The sequence below is a fragment of the Acomys russatus genome, chromosome 22 (genome assembly GCF_903995435.1).
Source record: "Acomys russatus chromosome 22, mAcoRus1.1, whole genome shotgun sequence".
Lineage (NCBI taxonomy): Eukaryota > Metazoa > Chordata > Mammalia > Rodentia > Muridae > Acomys > Acomys russatus.
The window spans coordinates 8,960,898-8,981,129 of record NC_067158.1 but is presented as its reverse complement, the minus strand read 5'-3'; the positions used below and the strand labels follow the sequence as shown (position 1 = coordinate 8,981,129).

At 42.3% G+C, this 20,232-nt stretch overlaps 1 protein-coding gene across 1 annotated transcript in view; it reads left to right on the top strand.

Moving 5' to 3' along the window:
- Nucleotides 1–8,160: 8,160 nt before the first annotated feature.
- Peli1 (pellino E3 ubiquitin protein ligase 1) overlaps nt 8,161–20,232 on the top strand; it is a 49,162-nt gene continuing 37,090 nt past the window's right edge. Inside the window, exon 1 of the mRNA XM_051165358.1 lies at nt 8,161–8,326. The gene's annotated coding sequence lies outside the window, so the exon portion shown is untranslated. The remainder of the gene's footprint in view (nt 8,327–20,232) is intronic.

The following is a 20,232-nucleotide window of genomic DNA, read 5'->3' as shown; positions in this document are numbered from 1 at the left end:
ATTTTCCAAATATATCTAAAATGTCACAGACAGCATTTGGGGCCTACAAATCTTTTGAGTGGAAGCCCAAGCCTTCAAATTGTGTGCCATGCACAGGTTTAAAATAGGAGCACGTTCCATGCTGACTATGAGCTATTTGGAGACTTTGTGGATATTAGGAGAGAACACTTTTATTTCGGGAAGCAATGTTGGAAAGTTGGAGTTCTGAGAGATAAACTACTTGTAATTTGGACATCAAAATGAACACAGGCTTATAAAACTGTCACTCAGAGGGTCAAGCAGCTCAACATAATGTAGTCTCCATCTTCCTGGTCCCAAAAGGAAGAAGTCCACTTGGAATTCTTTTAAACTGCAAACCCGAGAAGATACAAAGATACATTCATTTGAAGATGATAAAACATTGCCATGAAAGAAAAAAAGTTAGTTTGCAATTATTCCTCAAGTTGCAAGAAGAGACTGGTATGCCCAGTTAACCCTGGATTGTTTACCAGAAAATTCTATTCAGTGAATGTTGTTTTAGAATAGGTTGAATCTTAAGTGTCTCCTCAAGGCCCGTGTGGTAAAAACTTGCTTCCCAGAGGCGTGCTGTGGCGATGGCAGTGCGGCTGTATGGGGGGGTTGGGCAGCAGCACCTTCCAGGCTTCAAGTGAGCAGCTTTGCTGTGCACCGTAATGTGCAGCCTCACACAGGCCGAGAAGCAATCAGGACAACAGAACAGACACCGAAACCACCAAAACCATGAGCCCAAATGACTCTTTTCTCTTTTCAGAGGTCTATCAGGGGCATTTGTTGTCCTTAATGGAAAGCTCAGTGACACCATGTCCTCATTAAAGATCTATTCATATCCTAACATTGTGTGTTTCTTTGAGGACAAAAAAGAGAATTTTAGTTGATTCTTACGTAGTCAGATGGCATAGCACAAAGCAGAGTTGCTGCTAAGGGTACATAGATACGTACCTATAATTGGAGACTGAATGGATAAGATTTGTAAGTGCATTAATTTTCCATGACAGAACTGTCCTGAATTCAAAGGCTTGCCTATTTATTTATTTATTTATTTATTTATTTATTTATTTATTTTTGAGACAGGGTTCCTCTGGGTAGCCCTGACTGTCCTGGAACACGCTCTGCAAAGATCCACCTGCCTCTGACTCCAGTGCTGGGACTAAAGGTGTGCACCATCATGCCCAGATCAAGGCTTTAGCAATTTTTGAAGAGTTGTGTTGAACTATATTGTGAAGGTAAAGACATAGTTCCAAACAGGACTTCATAAATCTTGATATATACAACATAGGTGACTTGGGCACTGCCTTGATTTCTACACCTGTGTTTATAGTACAGCAATTATATAAATTGTATTGTTCTATGCAGGCCTCTATTCTTTTAAATATTTATTTATTTATTTATTCTGCATACAGTGCTCTGCTTGCATGTATGCCTGCACACCAGATGAGGATACCAGATCTTATAGATGGTTGTGAGCCACCATGTGGTTGCTGGGAATTGAACTCTGGACCTTTGGAAGAACAGCAGGTGCTCTTAACCTCTGAGCCACCTCGCTAGCCCCCTATGCTTCTATTTTTTTTTAACCTACTTTAATGCCTCTACCTCTCTTCCAACCCACTGACCCCAGGTAGGAGAGAAAGAAGGTTAGTAGGGGCAGGACATGTAGGCCTTGCTAGACTCAGTTCCCGGGAGGACTCCACTCTTCTTCACCAGGATTCCAGCAGTCCAGCTAAACAACAAACAGCAACAGCCTTCTCGAAGCATTCTCCGGAGCATTTCTCTTTAGGAACACCTTTAAATGACCTTTCTCCCTCCCTCCCTCCCTCCCTCTCTCTCTCTCTCTCTCTCTCTCTCTCTCTCTCTCTCTCTCTCTCTCTCTCTCTCTCTCTCTCTCTCTCTCTCTCTCTCTCTCTCTCTGGACTCCTGTTTATACCCTCTCAGAATCTGCACAAGGATGTATTCTAGTTGGCAAAGACCACGCCCCATCCCCCAAAGCAGTTCCCAGTAGACAAAGATCACAAACCCTCTCAGGAGGCTGCTAAAGGCAGTTTCTTGTGATCAAACAAAACATGTTTGCATAAAATAACCAAAACTTCCACTACATAGCTACTTTATTATTGTGGCTCAGACCGACGTATTATAAAGTGCTTGCTACTTACTATATCTATACCCTAAGGATTATGCTAAGCATTTGCATGTATTTTAGCCTTCAAGAAAAACTGGAGTTGGGCATGGTGGCACATGGATATCAAGTCTGAGGCCAGCAAGTTCAAGACAAGCCAGACACAGATACACCGTGTCTGAACAAAACAAGAAATTAAAAAGGAGCCAGAGGGACAGCTCAGCAAGGAAAGGAGCTAGCTCTGAAAGTCTGGTGACTTGAGTGTGAGTCCCAGAAACCATGTGAAGATGGAAGAAGAGAATCAGTTTCACAAAGTTGCTCTTTAGTGGCCACACACAGAGTAATAGTAAGGAAGAGAGGAAGAAGGGAAAGGGAAAACTTACAGGAATAAACAGCGACATTTATCTAAAAGATGAACTTATCACTAAGTGTATTTGTCTCTGTTGCTGGTGTGGTAGACAGACTCTGTGCAATGTGTGAGGCTGCCTGAATCTGAGAAACATAGTCTATTTCATGAAGCTGCTGTCAGCTCCTGGCTGCTCTGCACAGACTGAGCCGTGCAGAACCTGGACCATTTCTAAACAGGATAGAAGCTTGTTTTCCTCCAAATCTTAAATCAGAGTCCAGAGCAGATGTGTCAGCTCCATGGTCATTAAGGACATAACTTCTGTGTTTCTGCTTTTCCATCCAGTGTTTGCTTGCTTTAGGATTAGCCTTTCATTTCATCTTCGCTTTTGTGTATCCGTGTTCGGTTTATTTCTGACAGCTATTCTACACTTCAGGGTATGCCCTTCCAACTAACTCCAATCTAAACCATCCGATTCTGTTTCCTCCTTCAATCCTTTGAGTTATTTGTTGCAAAACATTTTACTTCTTCTGCACAAGTTATGGTCTCATACAGTGTTGCTGTTTTTGCTTTAAATTATCTTTAAACTATGTTTAATGAAGGGGATCGTATATATTTATATTTTCGGCACTCAGGCTGTTTGGCTTGGGAGCAAGTGCATTTACTCCACTGAACTATCTCACACGTCCTGTGGTGGCTTTTTTATATGTGTGTGCATTTACCCTGGTTAGGGTTCATTAAGCTTTTCAAATATGTGGGTTTATAATTTTCACTAAATAGTAAAGTATTGTCAGACATATTTCTTCAAATAACCTTTGTGTCACACTGCTGTGTAGAGGAATTTTAATTCAGAACATGGCTGCTCTGGTCTTCTTCTAGGTCTGTGTGATCTGGCTAAATACAAACACGCCTTTAATCCAGGAGAAAGAGGCAAGCAGAACTGAGTTCAAGGCCAGCCTGGTATACAGTAAGGTTCTGGTAAAGAAAAGCTTAGGTCCAGGCATGGTGGCACATGTCTTTAATCCCAAACAATGAAGGCAAAATTAGTTTGTAGAAGGAAGCGCCCGCGTTTGAAAGTGATGTCCAATTGAGTGGCAGAAAAAGAAAGTGACAAATCAGAGAAAGATTTGACAGAATAGGATACGCCCAACTCTCATGAGAACAGGGAGGAAAGGGAAGCTACTTAAGGGAGCAACGCAGAGAATGAGAGAGAGAGAGAGAGAAGGCAGTTTTACTGGGAGACTTTTATAGAAAGGCTTAATGAGGGAACAAGCTAGACACTGGGTAGACACTGGGGAAGACAAAGTGAGGCACAGAATGAGATTAGAGCAGACGGCTGGAGTTAGCATGAGGCCAAGCAGAGCAATTCAGCGGCTGAGAGAGAAGCCAGATTGAATCAGTCAGCTGGGAGAGGAGTTTGAGCCAGAACAGCTGAGTTGAACCAGCCGGCCCAGAGCTCAGAGAGAACAAGTAAGGGTGAGCTTATTCAGCAGTAAGTCTCAGAGGCTGAGAACATTCTGGGTGTAGATTAGCTTGAGTGGAGGCTAGGCCTAGGTTAGCAGAAGGCAACAATTGAAACAGGCAAATAAAAGTTCCTTTTACACTACTGATGGCTGCTCTCTTACCAGGAACTGCAATTACACAAATATTAGAATATTTGGTATTATTTCACGGACCACATTCTATCTGAGGGACTTTTTCTTTGGTGTATGTGTGTAACGTGCCTTATTTTGGAGAGAGTCTATGGCTCTGTCTTCAGGCATACTATTTTTAATTTTCTTTTGACTGCCTTTATTTGCTCAGGGCCAATTGTCCCTGAGTTCTAATCTTATCCAGTAAAAGTTTTATTTTAGAAGTTGTAATTTTAGTATTTTTTTTTTAAGATTTATTTATTTATCATGTATACAGTATTTTGACTGCATGTGTGCTTGCAAGCCAGAAGAGGCTAGATCTCATTACAGATGGTTGTGAGCCACCATGTGGTTGCTGGGAATCGAACTCAGGACCTTTGGGAGAACAGACAGTGCTCTCAACCTCTGAGCCATCTCTCCAGCCCTGTAAGTCTAGTCTTTAGGTTCTATTTTTTTCCCTCCTATCTCCAATTTTTCTTTCACTATATGGAAGCTGCTTATCATAGGTGCTTTACTATTGACTGCTAATCCTATCACGTCAGTCCTTGTGGCTTTTTGTAGACAGACATCACACCTGGTGATAGGTTCTATTTTCCCTTCTCCATATATCCCAGTTCTCCTGCTACTTCCCAGGAATCTTCTGGATCTGGCTGCCTCCGTCTTCAATGCCTTCCCAGGTTCTGTTACTGACGCCCCCCCCCCCTTTTATGCTACACACACCACAGCAGGGTGGTCTCATCCACCCACCATCATTTCAGCAGCAATCGATTATGATGCCTGATCTCTTCCCAGAGCCCAAGAGGCATAGTCACTGCGCCTCACTGCACCCTTCCATCCAGAGGTTCCAGAGTCTTCTCAGACTCAGTGCACCCAAGCGCCACAACACCAAACCACTCTCAAAAGTGATGGACTTTCCTTGTCCTCTCACTGAAGGAATGGCTTGGCCAACGTGTAAGGCTGGAAGCTGGGAATCAGGAGCCACTCTTGTGCCTTCCTTTAGTAGATATTGTGATGTCCTTCTCCGCCTCTATTCTGCTTAGTTTAGGCAATCACCACAATTTTATCAAAATAACCCATGTCATGGCTTTGGGGAACTCACTACTTTTGCTCTAGGAGTGGGCATGTGTCTGCATCTGAAGAGAGATAACCTTGTGCACTTTCCTGGCCACCATTTTTAATTTATGCATGGGTAAGGGGATCCATTGCTTGAGATCCTAGGGGTTTCCAATCCTTTCTAAAAAGAGCTTCCAAGAAAGACTTTCTTCTTATATCTTCCTAGACACAGAAGGTAAAACAGCAGTTGCTGGAAACTGTGACTTGACCAGAAAACTAATACTAAGCAAAGAAAAACAGCAAAACGGTGAAAGAAGGAAGTCTTTAATGACCTCACTAGGTTGTTGAACCAATCAGTCCTGTAGCCATCCCTTACCTGGGTTATTTTTAGCTAAGTGGGTCAAAATTTCTTTATCGCTTAAGTCAGTTGAAGTTTGGTTTCTGCTACTTTCACTAAAAGCACCCCCACCCATAACTTCCTATCACCCCTTATCCCATAAACACAATCAAGCACCAGAGAATTCTAGTCTCTAAGTTAGGCCTAATTACACCCAAATTTGTTTTCTGCACTGCCCATGCCTCAGTTCCGTCTCTATCTACCCCCCAATAATACTGTAACAGACTTCTGTGGTGGCGTTAATGAAAATGGCTCACATAGGCTCAGAGAGAGCAGCAAGCACTATTGGGAGTTTGGCTTTTTTGGAGTAGGTGTGGCTTTGTTGGAGTGGGTGTGGCCTTGAGTGGGTGTGGCCTTGTTGGAGTGGGTATGGCTTTGTTGGAGGAAGTATACCATTTCGGGTGGAGGTCTATCGAGAGCTCAAGCCGGACCCTGCATCTCTCCCTCTTCTTGCTGCCTGTTGATCCAGACGTAGAACTCTTGGCTCCTTCTCCAATACCATGTCTACCACCACTATGCTTCTCACCATGACAACAAGGGACTAAACCTCTGAATCTCTAAGCCAGCCCCAATGAAATGGTTTCCCTTACAAGAGTTGCCGTAGTCATGGTGTGCCTTCACAATACTAGTAACTCTAATACAACCTTATACATATTACGTCTCACAGACTGATTTTTCTAAAGCATGTGTCTTATCAAAATTTCATCTGTTTGTAATCTACTGTTTCCAGGAAGAAAAAAAAAATGACGTTCTTTATTAATTACCCAAGACCTTCACGGGCTTAGCTTTCTCATTTAGGTATTTGAAGTTTCCTTTTGCAGCTCTCCCCAGCGCCATTCTACTGCTGCTAGCAAAAGTGTTTGCATTTAATGTTCTCCCTCGCTTCTCTCTTTCTCCTAAAATACACAAACTTGAAAACTGTGAGTCACCCTCACATTCAAATGATCTTTGAAGCACTTCCTGACCCTGCCCAAGTCTGAGGTCGTACGAATTTTCCTATGACACCGTGGATTACACTGAGTCCATTTATCTGTCTCTTCCTTGGCAGAGAAAGGACTTTGAATACAAACTATGCTTCTTTTACATTTTTTATAGCTCTATTTTTTCCAGGCCCAGCAAAGTCCCTGGCACTTAGTAAATATATTTACTTGTTCTTCAGTATTTTATTTAAATATCTGCATTAAATATTTTAAATAGAGGTGTCTCTGCATCTATGTCTATGTGCCAATGAGCCAGAAGATGGTGTTGGGTTTCCTGGAACTGAAGTTGCAGAGGGTCGTAAGTCTCCACGTGGGTACTGGGAATTGAACCCAGCTCCTCTGGAAGTGTAGTGAGTACTCTTAACTGCTGTCCACCCTCCTGTTCCTGGGCACTTGTTCTGACTCTGAGATTATTTAAAAATCCTTAGCTTCCCTTCCTGAAATATATGTGTGATTCTTTGGCATTAGTCTCTTTCTTCCAGAGTGTAGGGTCCTAAGTAGCCTATTGAGGGAAACTGAGGCAGGTTACTTCTAAGCCTGTTGGAGAGCCAGTCCTGTGACTTGGTTTTCCCCACACTTCTTAGCACCACCACATAGACATCCCTGGGTACCTGGATTGGGTGTAGACTTAGAAGCCCAGCAACATATCCATACCTTGGTTCAGGTTTCTCATTACCAAATTAAAATTGGCTGATACACGCCCTGAACAGGCCCTGAACAGTTTTTGAACTCTCCGCCTATCTTTTGAAGTTATATTTATGGAATTCGGATGCCTGAAAAATTATATTTTCAGATGAACAAATTGCAGTAAAATGATCCAACAATGCTATCAATACTGAACCTTACTTTTGCTTGTACTTTAGTTAAACGTAACTAACTCAGCAAAGAAATGATGGGATTCCGCCAATGGCCACGCTCCCAACAGTTTTTCAAGCTAAGTATTAAAATACTAAGAACAACTAGATTTTTATTACCTTGTGTAATTCACTTGAAGGAGGCAAAGGAAGGGTCTGTTTATGATTTGCAGAAGAAATGTAAGTAGCCAGAGGGAGGAGGGGCATGTCCGGGAGGAAGTGAGATTTCACTGGGCACTTGCAAATTGTTGGGGGTGGGGTGAAGCAGGAGAGACTGGCCATAGAACAGAACACCAGTGGCACCAAAGACACAAGACCAGCCTTGTTTAGTCAACGACAATCCAGAACCTTCAGGCTTAGTGAATCGGTGACCATGGCAACAGTCCCCGCCCCCCCCAATCCCCCTGCGCACGCGCAACGCAGAGCGAGTGGTAGGTTCCTCCACAACAGACGCTTTTTTCCTCTCTCAGTCAGAGAACTACAGTTCCCAAGAGCCCCTCGGCACCGCCTCCCAATGTGGCCCTGCCCCGTCCCTCTTACGTCCCGCCCTCCCGCTAGTCCCGTCCCCTCCCTCCCAGTGAGTGTCAGTGACCCAAAGGCGGTTAGAGGCGGAGGGACCGTTGGGGGCGCCGCCGCCGCCGCCGCCTCTCGAGCAGCAGCAGCAGCAGCAGCGGCAGCAGCAGCGGGAGCAGCAGCAGCGATAGCAGCGGCCGTGCGGCGCCACCGGATCTGCCTGCAGCCCGGGGGAGCTCCGCGCTCGGCTCCCGGCTCCGCGTTCCGCTCGGCCTCGCCGGGCTTGGCGGCTGGCGGGAAGGCGGCGGGGCTCCGCCGGAGCCTGCGTTCAACCGGTGCTCGGGCCGCCCCCGCGCCCCGGGTGTCCGCGCTCCGGCCCTCGCGGCGGGGCCGAGCTGGCGTTCCGGCCACCAGCAGTCGTCCGGTGAGTGCGGCGCGGGGACGCGGGGCGCGAGGGCCGGCGGCTCGGAACTTCCTCCCGGGCCGTGCCGGTGGCGGCGGCGACGGCGGCGGCTGTGCGCGCGCCCGCCCGCCCGCGGCGAGGCGGCGGGGAGCGGAGTTTGCGGCGCCGCATCCCTCGCGGTGGGAGGAAGCGCCTTTGTGAGGAGCTGCCCCGGAACGCCCTCCCCCCCCCCCTCCCCACGGCTGGAGCCGGCGCGCGGCGGCTGCGAGCCCCGGCCCGGCTGTCCGGTCCTCGGTCCCACGGCCCGGCTACAGGCCGGCGAAGTGGATGGGGGAACAAAGGGGCGGTGGGCTTCTCTTTTGTTTGTGCGAATCTGGTAACTTCACTGCTTCCTTACATAACGCAGACCTCCAAGTTAGTCATTCTTTTTATTGTTATGATTATTGTCATCATCTCTGCGTGCCTCTCAGATTCCCTTTCATCTTTGGATCTCAGAGCATTTTAAAAACACTAATTAATTTCACCTCCCGGCCCTTGCCAAGCCCGTTTCCGTAAGTGGGTAAACTGAGGTCCAGAAAACCCTCAAATTGATGGATACGCTTGATGTACCGCGCCTGGTATCTGAGGCTCCGAAAGCGTTTACGAGTAATAACTCATTCTCCAAATGCCCTGTGGAAAAGTTAAAGATGCTCATTTTACTTACAGGTCAAGTGAAGTCTGGATAATTGTTAGGTAGTTGAAACAATAATTCTTTTTAAATAGTGTTTGAATCTTAAAACCTCAAAGGGCTTTCCGAAAATATGTTCCGAGCGGTGTAGACTCTGTAAGTCTCGACGTATATGTTTATATGCGCCAAGTCTCCTGCAAAGTCAGACAGCAAGGATGGGGGAAGGGAATAATTTCTACTAAGCCTACATTTAACATGTATAGTCACTACAGACAATATTCGTTCTGGTTTGAGCCCCAGCACTCTTCCCATCAACAAATCCTCTTGAGCGCTGCATCTATAGGACGCTTGGTTATACCAAGAATCGATGCTTCTGTGTATCCTAGGTTTTCTGTTTTGATTCAGAGGCTCATTACTTGCTCTTGGTAGAAGGTTACTTTGTCTTTGTAGCAGGTGGTCTTTTGTATCATATAGGACTTAGTTTGCCTAGTAGTGTGAATTTAAAGTTTTTCCATTATGGAAAGGGTGCATTTCCTCAATTTCTTCTGTTTCGGTTTATGATATGTTTTCGCAGGTAACAATTTTTTCTCCGAGTACTCAGATACATATGCTTTAAATAGTCTCCTCATTGTCCAAATACAATTAAATTAGACCATTAAATACAAATTCTTGGGGTTTTATTCACAGTTAATATTGTAGTAAATACTTTGAGGGCAATTAATCTCAGTACATTTAAAATTTTTTGGTGCCAAATGGAAGGTGTGAAAAGTTTAAATCAGTTGTTATTTTTACACATTCATTTCCTAAGTTGTATGAGATTCAGAACTGCAGTTGCGGTATTTTCTCTTACACACTTAATCTTCTGATGTATAGCTGCCCCCCAGATAGTAAGTGTGTCAGAAAATGAAAATGAGACTAGGTATTTTTAACCTCATATTGAATTTTTTCCAAAGTACTTAACCACCCAGGCTTACCAGGGCCATTTGTACTTTTAAGGAAACAACTAACAGTGCCTTTGTCTAGTCAGATCGCAGAAGTTAGACAAATCTAGTTTTGCAGCTTTCCTGAGGTCTTTGGGACCCTTTAAGACAAGTGACTGAAAAAAAAGAAGCGGAAATGGTGCTACTGGGGGGCGGGGCTCAGAATGTTTCCATTGCCTTAGTTTCAGCTTCCTTTTCACTTGTAAAATGTCACTTGTATTTCGAGTCTCTTGGTTTAGAGTGTGTTCCATTGTAGGTAAGTGTAAAGAGCTGTAGAGTTCTGCTTTGTGGACAGTTTTTCAGATTCAAGCTTCTGTAGGTGGTAGAGGTTTTAAACCAAGACTTAGAGTCTTGTCCAGCATGCAAATATATTTTCCCATGGAACAGTAAAATAGGCGTATCACTTCAGTCAGACTTACAGGTCTCTGTGTCTGTCTGTCTGTCTGTCTGTCTGTCTGTCTGTCTCTCTCACACACACACACACAGTGTTAAAATGTTGTAACAGCTAATATATGATGGCACTTGAGGTGGTTTGGGGAGTCATTTTGGGAAAAAAAAGTTTTATTTCAGTTAGGAATTTTAATTGGGAAATGTAAAGCAGATTGAAAACACCATTGAAAGAACAAAAATTAATAGATAAGGAAACTGACAAAGATTTTAGGAAGTACAATATTAAATATTCCTGGAAACATTTATAAATAAGGAACAAAATTCTAGTTGAAGTTCCAGACAGTGAAATACACATAGCACTTTCAGTTTATAGATTTGTAGCTACCTTTCTCAGAGCCCCCCTACATATATTGTAGAAAAGTAAATAAAAGATACTCTTTAAAATAATTCAGGTTGTTCTAGAGTTTCTTATTACACTTTGTGGTAGAGTGTTTACATTTTTTTTTTCCTTTGTTCAAGTCTGACCTCTGCTAGAGAAAGTTTCCCTCAGCCTACACTAATATGTGAGACCTTAAAACAGGAAATACAGGTTACTCAAAGATCTGGGTATGATTTCAAGTTATCTATTAGCCCTTTCTATGTTATTTTAAGTAGATCAATGGTTGGAAATACTGGCTCCCATACTATATAGATAATCTTTGTCCTGGTTAAGATGCATTTATGGTAAAGGGAAGCATGAGATTTCTTGGGGGAATTTACAGGTTTTGTTTCACTCAAAAGTTTTGTTTTGTTTTTAGATCAAATTTTGCCATGTAGTATTTCCCACCCTAACCTTGAACTGAAAACCCTCCTTCCTTCCTTAGCCACCCCAGGAGGGTTCCATACCAGGAAGATTGGAATCTCTTGATGAAATAGGTAGCTAATTTCAGAAGTAGGTTTAGAGAGAAAGAGCTTCATTGGATGGTTTAAGAGAAATGAATTGCACATGATTCTCAGAACATTTTTCTCCCCAGAATGTTACACAGGATATTTTTGGTAATGGTGGTGATTTTGCCACAATCAACTCCACTTCAAACAAACAGCATCTTGCATTTTGCTTATTTATTTCTCTGTATGAGGCAGGGGCATGGTTGTTAGCCACCTACAGAGCCTTTCCTCACAGGTAGGTGTCGGAGGACAGTGCGGGGTGGTTCTCTTCCCTGTGTGGGTTGCTGGACCGCCTGTTCCTTTACTCTTGTATCCTGTACTATCAAGAAACCGTTCACAGAAAAATAGAATGTTACTAATGCTTATAAATGAGAAGCCCACCCTGACGCCTGCCATTTGTATAGCTAAAATTAATTCAGCACACATGGAGTTTACTTCCTTTTCAAAGCATTTGTTGTTGCTTTTATTTTATAATGAGCCTCTTGGGATGCAACTAACTGTAAAAATATGTAGTATCCCTAGTTTCCCATAATTTTCTGCTTTCTTTTTTTTGAGGGGGGACACTACAGTTTACTCTCCCTTGCCCTAGCTATCTAGAATAAGCAAAGAAATATTTAAACACTCTATAATTTGTTATACTAAATTCCAGCAGAATTTCAACACACAAAGTATAGTTTTGATATGAATGCCAAATAATTTATTCATTTAATATTGGGTACTTTTTCTTGACATTACATCAAGTGCTTACTGCCATTTTACATTCTAATCACAAGACCCAAACCATGAAATGAATGAGCACATTCAGGGTGTTGCTTAGCAGGTGCTAGCATCTATGAGGCCATGTATTCAAACTCCAGCACCACCAAAATTTAAAAATTTTAAATATTTCACATTTCAAGAGAAAATGACCAAGTTTCTTTCAAACATACAGGCAAAAAGTCAGAGAGGAAGAAGAAACTGTAAGGTTTAAAATTGCCCCAAGAGGGAGATCCACCATGGCACGGACTTGAGTTGAACGGTGCTTTGAGCAAGTTAACAGTAAATGGATATTTGTGGGAAGTGGTGACAGGTGAGACTCTGGATTTTTAATGAAGAGGAAGTGTCAGTTTTTCTTTTAAGGTATGATAATATCAATCTTTACTTTGTAGACAGTTAGTAAGACATAATTTCCAGGGTCTGTGCCATGTCATAGGCAACAGGATGCTTCTTGCAAAAGCACGAGAGCCTGAGTTTAAGCCTTGCATTCATAGAAAGGCCTGGCACGGCGTCCCTGCCTGTAACCCCAGCGCTGGGTAGGTGTGAACAGGATGATTCCCAGGGCCTCTAGCCAGCCAGTCCAGCTGGATCAAAGAGCCTATCTAAAAACAAAACAAAAACAAAGGAAAAAGATGAGGTGAAGACCCTTTGAGGAACGCACCCAATGTCAACCTCTCACCTCCTAGCATATGTGCACACACTCAGATAGGATGTTTAGAATTTTTGGTTTTAAATTATTTGAAAAGGGAAAACATTGATGGTGTGTAATTGACCTAGATTGAAAATGTTTGGGGATAGATGGCATAAAGGTAGATACAAGAAACTTCATATATTCTTTCTACTTTTGTGTAATGCTTAAAATTGTTGTACACATGGAAATGTGTCAGAGAAGTAGTAGAGGGACTGTGGAGAGAAAGGAAGATGAAGGGTCTTCAGGGAGGACTTGCTTTAGGGAGGTACCCTGCACAGGTAGATACTGCTCCTCCCAGAAAAATTCCAGGTGGAGGATACCACTTTATGAGTTATTTGTTGGTCATGGAGGTCCTAAAAGACCCCTCAAAAGTACAGGGTATAGTCAGTTTCTCTTGGTTGCCCACAGAACTGGATAAAACCATATTACTAGCTGAGCATGTGATGCACACCTGTCATCTCCAGGAGGCAGAGGCAGGTGTTCGAGGACACCCAAGGCTACACAGAAAACTCTGTCTCAAGAAAACTCTGTGTGTGTGTGTAATAAGTCTTTAGTCATTATGAAAACCATATATTTATTATTCAACATTAAGATTGCTCAAAATAGTTTTAGAAGTTTTTTTTTAATTGCCTTAAAAGCCAGTCTAGCAGCCACACATGAAAATAGTTCATTATTTTGTGTTTATTCTTTGTTCCTTGTTTTTAAGAAAAGAAACCTATTAGATAGATTACTTCATTATTTTTCAGATATAGATTTTGATAGGGAAATAGGAAGTAACATGAAGCTATTTCTAAAATTCATATCTACTCTGAGAAGGCAGTTGCTATTTCTAAAGATTAGATCCACCCATAATCCTAGGAGTTTGAATAATTTTCTGGACAGTTACAGTATTTGGAATGAGGAATAGGTGTGACTGTGTGGAAAGCAATAAACTTGTTTGGATATTTATGTTCTGAATATTAAGACAGATAGGTATACATGACCATGTGCCTTTCTTAATGCTTAAGTATTCAAAAACAGTTGTTGCACATGTTTCATATATAGCGTGTATTTAGGGCTAAACATAGTACTTTCAGTGGTGACCAGTTATAACTTTCTTATTGATGTGGCATACAGTTGGGCAGCTGGAAGACTAACAAGTGGCATGTTAGGAGATGAGTGTGGGGTTGGGAGGTGGCTCAGTCAGATGTAAGCACAGACCTGAGTGTGGCTCGCTAGCACCCATGTAACTAGAGCAGCGCTTGGTGGCGTGCACCTGTAATCCAGCACTGCAGAAGTGGGAAGCGGAGGATCGCTGTAGCTCACAGGCTAGCTGGCTTTGCTGAAATGGTGAGCTCCAGGATCTTGATGAGATTGTATTCAGAACTAATGGGGGCAGGGGGCAATTGAGAAGATGCCTCTGTCCTCCACACATGGTGTGTCTGACTTACAAATTGTGTATCCCTGCTTAATTTCTCAGATCAGGAGATAATAACGTTAAATCTTTACTATTGAACTATAAGAAATTAGATCTTTTAATGTTTTTATTAATTCCTTGACAATTTTCATACAGCGTTTTTTTTTTTTTTTTTTTTTTTTTTTTTTTGGTCTTTATTATCTCTCACTCCTCCCACATCTACCTCACCCTATCTCCAACTTGGTGTCTTAAAAAATAATAGTAACCCATCCAGTCTGACTCATCTCTTCCTGGGGCTGCCCATATCTTCCTGGGTGTGGGGCCGTTCACTGGAGCCTTGTTGACCACCGAGGCCAGCCACACTTCTCTCCTAGAAGCCATCAACTCAACGCCTCAGAACTAGTATCGCATGAGTCTCTTCTCCCTCCACATTAGAGTGTTGATTGGCTTGATCTTGCCCAGATCAGGCTGCTGTGAGTTCATGGATGCCTCTGCTTGTCAAGTCCAGAAGCTAGTTTTACTCCAGTGCTTCCTGACTTCGGGCTCTTAGAGTCTTTCTGCCCCCTCTTCCACAGTGGCCCCTTGAGCCTGGAGGAAATATATGACAGAGATGCTTTATTTGGCTGAGCATGCCGCTGATACTTAGTCTTTGCACTTTGACAAGTTGTGAGTTTCTCTGCATTACCCACCATACACTGCATGAAGAAACTTCTCTGCTGAGGTCTGACAGCTGCCCCAATCTGTGGGCACAGAGATATGGATTTAGAGGAGCTATGTTCAGTACTCTGTCACCTCAGCGTATGAGCACCCGAATCATGGGTGAAAAAAATTAATCTTATCCAAATGTTTAAACATTCTATCCATAGGACAGTGTATATGTAGACATTATTAATTTTGGAAATTTAATGTTTTGTTTGTACTTTATACAGTTATTGTTTCCAACCAGAGAAATAAAGCTTATTTATTTAGATGCTTTAATAAAGATCACACATTTCATAGTTATGTCTAATAAGGGGGGAAATACAACTTTTCATTCATATTTTTAGAATTTAGTGGCAGTGATCAGAATTTGTGAACTTTAATTATATGATAAATTATGTAGTAACTATTAAGACTATAAATGCAAATCTGTATTAAGAATACTTGATGAGCCTTAGACCATGGCCAGATTCCTTCATAACTTCAAGGAGAAGGCACTGGTGCTAGTGAATGCTGATGTGACTGGCCATCAATTGGCAATATTTTGGCACTGTGCCAAGGTTGAAGTAGTTCCTCTAACCCTGCTGAATTCCCTGCAGCTATTCAGAGAGCGGAAAAAAAAAAAAAAAAAAAAAAAAATTCAAAGTGCTGAAACTGGTAGCTTCAAACAGTTTACAGTTAAGGAAAACATGCTGAATGGTTTGGTGGTCACTGAAGTGTGGATGTGGTCTTACACCAGAGAGATCACAGACAAATGTGACATTGTTGGCTATGGTGTTTGAAGACCAATTTTTTAACATCCAATTTTATTTGAGTTCTTATTTGAATATTCTTGGACCATGTGTAATGAGACTGTTGTCTGAATAAAATACTAGCTGTCAAGAATGGGGGCGGGAAGATTTTTGTTGTTGTTTGTTGGTTGGTTGGTTGGACAGGTTCTATTGATATAGCCATGGCTGTTCTGGAACTCACAGAGATCTCTCTGCCTCTCTGCCTCTGCCTCTGCCATGCTGGGATTAAAGACGTGCACCACCATGCCCAGCTGTACTAAGCAAAATTCTGTCTTAAAATAGTTACTGTAAATTGTTAGAAATGTAGGAGTGTGTGTGTGTGTGTGAGAGAGAGAGAGAGAGAGAGAGAGAGAGAGAGAGAGAGAGAGAGAGAACACCTAGGTTTAGTCTTTATGTAAACATACTATCAGAATAAAGGGACTAAACTAGATTACTTAATGTATTTTAAACACTGTTTTGTTAGCATGATATATAAAACAGCTATGTTTAATTTTGGGTGGCTTTTGTTTCTTTGCTGTTGTTCTGAAAGTTTTAAAAGCTGTCTTTGATTCACCTATTAAAATGGCTTTTAAAAAAAGTTCATGATAACCAAACATGTTTAGAAAAAAACATTTTTTGTTGTTTTGTTTTTTCAAGACAGAGTCTCTCTGTGTAGCCTTGGCTGTCCTGGACTCGCTTTGTAGACCAGGCTGGCCTCGAACTCACAGAAATCCGCCTGCCTCTGCCTCCCGAGTGCTGGGATTAAAGGCGTGCGCCACCACACCCGGCTAGAAATAACTTTTTTAAGAGAGAAAGAAATACTGTGTTGTCTACTGAATTGGTGACAGGATTGTAAATCTTAATTCTCATTTTTGTGGAATAAATAATGTACAGAAGTAGAGTGGCTAGAGAGCAAAAGAGGGCAGCAAAGACAGAGAAATGGTTATTACTACTAGACAACTAAGGTATAGATTTATAAGCTAAGTGGAAAAAAAAAGAAAAATATAGTTTCAAGGAAAACAATTGCTATGTAAAGATGTATCATTCTAACACTGAAACCACAGTAAAACCTGTACTTAATTGTGGAAATAATGATTAGCAGTAATTAAGAGCATTTAAAATTCAGAATAGAGATGACTGGCTGGCTCAGCTGGTAAGAATGCTTGCTGTGCAAGCCTGGAAACCTGAATTTGGCCTTTGAAACCCACAGAAAGGTGAAAGAGGACAACTGGCTTCACAGAGTCCCTCCACACATGCACTCTCCCACAGTGCACCGTGCATACACACAAGCACAACAGCGACACACTTCTGAAAATCCAGTCTATTGCTTAAGCTTTGTAAACTTTCATAGCAGCAGATTCTAGGCTGTTAGTCTCAGCTTGTTGCAAGGCACTCCTAATTCCACATTTCTACCTTTTTTACTTTCATCTTTTTTCCATTACTTGGCCACTGGCTTTCTTTTCTTCTTTAAGATTTATTTTATGTGTATGTTTTGCCTGTGTGTATGTGTGTGAACCATGTGTGTGCTTGTTGCTCACAAAGTCCAGAGGAGGGATGTCCAGACCTCTGGAGTTGTACACAGTTGTGAGCCACCCTGGAAATGCTGGGGGTGGAACACAGGCCTCTGCAGGTCTTAAGCCCTCAGCTACCTCCACAGCGCCTCAGCTCGCTTTCTCTGTGCTCCTTTGCCAGCTTTTGTTCTGCCTGTTGCTGTCACACAGACTCTTCTTCACCCAGCCTACCACTGGGGTTTTGATAAAATGAAGACCCTAAGAAGTAAAGGATAACACATGTAGCAGTTCCCTCTATGTTTCCGCTTACATGTTTGTTTGTTTTTTAACTTATCTTTGTCTTTGGTTTTTAGATGTGTATTTGGTGGTGGTGTGGTGCATTCTGTCAGTTAGACTCAAAGATAAGACTGTCTGACCTGGGGGATAAATGATTTCAGATCAATGTGGGAGGCAGAAACAGGCGTTATTACCACACTCACGAGGAGCTGTATGCGGTTAGAACAGTATGTGATACAGAATGAAGAGCTGAATGGGATTTTAAAGGGTATTTCCAGCTCTTCCTGTTTGCTGTCTTTCCCAAAAATGTGAAATGATAGGAGGCTTAATCAGCACTGTAATAGTGTAATTGCACATGACATTAGTGGGGAAATGGCTGCATTTCTGTTGAGCCTTTTGCCCATATTCAAGCAGAAGGCAGGAGAAGATGGGTAATGTGATGACAAGTTTATACCTTCCTTCCACAAGAATGAAACACAAAGTGATTGGCCTTGATTTTCCCTAGTTGCTTATTGTAGTTTTCAGGTCATCAGTGGGGTTAATTCTTTGAAGGCTCGATTAAGTTGTTTTATTTTTCAACAGTAAGCGGAAACATTAGGAGGTACGTCGTTGGTTCTCAAAACCTTAACGCTGTACTCCTGGTTCCTAGCAGGCACTGTCCTTAGTCCGTCAGCTCCTGTGGGTTTGTCCCAGACACTGAGTCCTGGCAGCTGGTTGTCTTCTCTTCAGGCTCCGGTTGATGTGACGGATTTTCCTCAGGTTGTTCTCATTGCCTTTCTGTACATTTACCGTAAAAGACAAGAACTTCCAAATTACAAACCTAAGTAAGTTTAGCATTCCTGAGAAAATGTGTTACGCTGTGTGCCTTTGTAAGGTAGTAGCTGTTTTTAATTAGGAACCACAACCTTGTCTATATGTAAACTCAGTGCATCAGAGCACTCTACATGTTCTGACTGCTTTGCTCTAATTCTCACATGACGTAGGGTGATTCAGTCTCTGAGCTGGTTCTCACAGCTTACCCGAGAGCTATGACAGATGTTGAGGAGGCCCTTCAGCTGTTGAACATAGAGCATATACTGACTTCAGTGATACCAAAATAAAGATATATGTATCACTGATAGTCAAAAAGAAAATCTTTCTGCTGAAGTTTCCTAGTTATATGTCTTTAAATAAATAAGAGGTTGATCTTTCTTGTATATAGATTACCTCTTACAGACCACTGTTTTAATAAGGTTCTCACCAGAATTTTCCTCCTCTTACAGACCACTGTTTTAATAAGGTTCTCACCAGAATTTTCCTCCTCTTACAGACCACTGTTTTAATAAGGTTTTCACCAGAATTTTCCTCCTAAAACTGCCTTGAAAATGATTTCCAAAAAAGATTTGCTGGGTTTCATAACTGCGTGGGCTGCTAATGATTCAGTGGGCCCCCTCATTCTCCTCCTACCCCTTGTATTGAAAGCTCCCTCATAGCGTTGAGGTGCCCTGAGTCATAATGGCTACACTCTGAAGAAGAATTGTCATATGGAAAAAATTCACCATGAAGTGAAATTGTCAGGAAATAGTTTAAGTCAGAGATGTATTGATCATGATGGCAGAACCTAAAGGTTGTGGGCTTCGTTTAAATCTTTGAATGTACTTACACGAATAGGTCTTTATTATAGTATTGCGAACCCCGTAATAGCCTAATAAAACCTTCAAAGGGGTGTATTCCCTCCCTGTTAAGTTGTAATTGGTTTGGTTTTTATTATCTGTTACATAAAAAGAGCATTTTATTGTATAAATATATCAGAGAGGAGAAGCGTTACATTGCAGGGTAAAAGTCCCAGTCCCCAAAGCTGCAGAGCTAGGGTTCCGTTTCCATCCGCTTATTTACTTTGTGGCCGTGGGCATTTCATGTAACCCACCTTCTCTTTACAGAGGCACATGCCCTGAGTACTTAGGCTCTCTTTGGAACACCTCATGAAAGTCACAGCTTATGGTTGAGCACAAGCCGCCTTTAGTGGGCTTGTGGCCTCTGAGTCTGGGTCGTCTTCGTGTCGCCTGGGTTGGCTTTGTGATCATCCTGCCTTGGCTTCCTGAGTGCTGTGGTGATATAGATGTGCATGGCAGCACTCAACCAGACTCCTTTCTCGATACATTTCATATATAGTTGGCACTTTAGATTTGTTATCTCAGCCTTAAAGTCTCTTCCAGCTCCAAGATTTCATGACTTGAAATCACTTGCCTATAGGAAGTCTCTCTTCTCTACTGATTTGCTTCCATAGAGACAGTCTGTACTGATGTCTCTTTACATTGTTGAGTCACTCGTGGCACTGTGTGGACTTAGGCATTCTTTATACTCAGGGATAGCATTTTAGTGTGCCATAAAAGGAAGGGTATTGAAAGATTGAAGGAAATTTACACGGATACTTCAGGTTCAAAAAGGGATAGAAACAAATTAAAATACTTAACAATAACTTGATTTAAATTCATTTCCAGTTCTAAAGGCTCTCTAACATAGATCTCAGGTACGTGAATGATGCTTGAAACCAGAGATTAAGTGTCTGTGCTGTAGCGCTGTAGACGGGCTCTTGTTGTGGTTGTCTTCTTTATCTACTTAATGGAACCACGCCATCACTTCTCAAGCAGTATGATATGAAGCCAGGGGTCAGTATTAAAATACACGCTCTCGTTCACTGTGTCTGCATAGAGCAGAAGTTATTTGTTTACCTAGGATTTTTGAAATAACTTCTTATGTACTATCTCAAGCTAGCCTTGAACTCTGTGTAGTCCAGCTGGTTTTGAACTCCCTCCTGCCTTAGCCTTCCACGTGTTGAGATATAAGTGTGCTGCTACTGAGAGCCATGTACCCATTTCACTTAT